We start from the raw sequence: 3,193 nt of genomic DNA, 5'->3' as shown, positions 1-3,193 counted from the left end.
GGAAAGAGGAGATAGCCAGCTTCACACGACCAGCTGTTTTCCTGCTCGTAAATTAAACATTTGCAGACCACAGACCTGAGTACAGAAGCCTGATCACATATACTGAGAAGGTTTTGCAGTTGTCCTGGGCAGCCTTGTCACCTGGGTCTATCAGCACTGTCCAAGCCACCGCTTGGCCACGTTCTGGACACAGTGATCATCCCCAGGAGGCAGTTTGGATGCAGCAACTCTGTTTTTGAGGGTATGCCATTTGAGGTGTTGTACCACAGATCAACGTCTTCTCAGAGACAGTTCTAACTTTCCAAGTGCTTAAACCAAATAGAATATAACCTGTGCTTTGTTTCCAGCTGTGACTGGGACTCTCACAAGTGAATGTAGATAACAGCACAAGTTTCCCCCTGAGTGGCAGATCTCGGTGCCTGCCCTAGACACCTACAGCATATGAAAATATCAAGGAAGCACTTAGACATAAGTATTCAAACAAAGAATAGGTTTTAAGAAAAAAAGTCTTTCTAATCTGTTAAATCCTGAAAGCAGGTGGGTATTGGTAGATCAATACCAAACGTATCTTCTGTCAGTTTTCCATGTATTGCAAATACACCACTTGAATTATAATTGATTAAAACATGAGTGTGATGCTGATACAGTATACCAGGGTTGACAGCTGTGCCTCTTCATGGTCCCAAAGGATTTAATGGCATAGTTACCACTAACTGCAGCCGGAAAAGGAAGAAGCTTTTTGTAATACTGTGAAATATTATTAGGGGCTCTGTTGAGAATGTTGCAAACACTGCACTAGGAATAATTGAGCAGCCCGCCTGCTGCTGACAGATATCTTTCAAATTCTCAATTTTTCCCTTAAACTGAGGGGCAGCACCTTGAATCTGCCAGCCTAACATACATTTCTTTTTTTTTTTTTCCCAGTGAACTTCAGGCAGAAATGTGACAACTATTCTGGTTCTTGCAAACCTCTGCAAATTTCAGCAGTCCTAAAGCAGACAGATTCTTTGTCCCGTGGGAATACAAAGTGCCGTTCCTAAACCTAGGTTTTCACTACAAGCCATCTCCCCCAAGTCTCTGTCTCCCTGTCACCGTGGTTACCTTTTATGTAGATTTCTATGAGGGATGTAGGAAGAGATGATGGTTATGGAGCCTGCCTTCCTCCTCTGGCATGGCTCAGTAATGCCCATTGCATGCCGAGCACCCTTTGTACCGCTGATCACACTGCTGAGCCAGAAGCCAAGGTTTCAAACAGCATTCCTCCATGTATAGCAGGGTTGAATAGCATTGCTGGCACACATTATGAGAAATCATAGAATTCAAGATGTCAGCTGCATTAGCTGGCTTTTTTAGCTTGTTTACCAGGACAGAAGGAGATAATGCACAGAAATAAAATGGGATTTCTGCTCTATTAGTCCTCTACTTGGGTGACAGGATAGCTCAGAACTGGGGTCTGACAGAGCACCAGTAAACTTGCTAAAAAACCTGAATATTGATGGTTTGTGCAGTATAAAAAACATGCATTGGCTGCAAAATGTACGAGAGTAGGTTTCATAAGATTAAGCTTAGTTTTCTATCACTATCCTGAATAGAATCAAACAGAAATTAGACTTTTGACATGTGTGTATGTTTCTCCGTGGAGTTTTATCATGTATCTCTGCAAGGAGATTTTTCCCATTTAAATTCTGTTTCTCTTTTGACAGAACAAAACCCGTATTTTGTTGGTTTGTGTTGCTCAAAGATTTAGCAAGCTGAACTTTAAAAAATCACAGACAAAAAATGCATATTTGTATCTGATTTTATTTAACGACATACAAATAGGTAAATGTAACTGATTTACAGAAGCATTAAAATGCTGAAATAAATTCTTTTAACTTACTCTTCAAAAGGAGTATATTTTAGTCCAAGGGAGAACAAGAGAAATAAAAAAAGCAGCCACCAGATCACCACCGGGCCAGCATGGTCCCCAGGCCACTTTCAGCCTGGGCCACCTGGATCTCTTCTAGATAGTGCCATGGAGTGTTTCAGGGACTGACCCAGCTGCATGCAGCCACCCTCTCTATAGATTAACTGTATAGGTCAGTTGGCTGAAGGGTTGGGACATTTCTAGCTTATTTCTGAATATAACTCGAATTTTGCTGGATTTTTCAAAAACTTAATGCACCTAAGTATCTAGATTACTTACTGAAGATAGATGTGTTTCAATTCTTTCTTTGTGAATGCTGTTTCAAAAGACTAAATAGTATGTTGCTCTACTTAGTCCTATAACATCAAGTCAAAGGCCGATGTAATTTATTATTGTTATGAAATTGCATTTAAGTGAAATATAATGCAATAAGGCTTGCTGTGGTGCAGACAGGACACATACTTGAATCTGCTTCCTCCTAAATTTTTGCTTTCTTGGAACGGTGCCAGCAGTCCCATTTATTGTGGAAATTATCTTGATTCCCTGTAGTCCTAGCAGAAAAAAAATACACTTTTTTTTTTCCTTTTGCATTATGGTTAGACTTACAAAATCCTTTGGATGTCCATTTTGGTATCCTGTGAATAAATATATGTCTTCTGACAGTGAAATGTGAGTCGTTTTGGTTCAAGCCATTGTTTTCTGTAATGCTGTGAACCTACTGGGGTGGAGTTAAACTGTGCTGGAAGGTAGTTTGCAGAAGGTAGCTTGTAGAAGATAGGTAGTGTGCTGCTAGGTATTTTCGTTTACAGTAAAGGTCAAAACAGCTGAACAGTTTAGGGCACTGGCAGCTGAAATAAAGGAAATGTTTGTCCTAAATAAGTGTTGTGCAATCCTGGAAGACAGACTGACCCATGTGATTTGTAAGAGTATCCTTTCAACCAAGTAAATGTTATTTTTTCTGTATTTGTGAAAAAAAAAGGTTGAGAGATGGAAGCATTGGGATCCAGAAAGAAAGGCTGGAAAGAAAACAAGAATTTGGGCCTGTGTGTTGTAAAAACAATTCTGTGAGTGAAGATAATATTCCAGCTATTTGATGCTTTTCATTTTCAAGAAGAGGGTACTTAATATACCGATTATGTAAATGAACAGGATAGCGCTGTAGAAATAGCAAATTCCATTTTCAGTATCTCCTTTTTGAAGTGTTGCGACAGACTCTGAAAACTATCTCTAACCATTTAGTCAAAAGGGATAACAATAGCTTTTAGCCCAAAGTTAACACGCTCTATT

Source organism: Apaloderma vittatum, unplaced genomic scaffold (assembly GCF_000703405.1).
Source record: "Apaloderma vittatum isolate BGI_N311 unplaced genomic scaffold, ASM70340v1 scaffold1787, whole genome shotgun sequence".
Classification (NCBI taxonomy): domain Eukaryota; kingdom Metazoa; phylum Chordata; class Aves; order Trogoniformes; family Trogonidae; genus Apaloderma; species Apaloderma vittatum.
Note: the sequence above shows the minus strand (reverse complement) of the source record.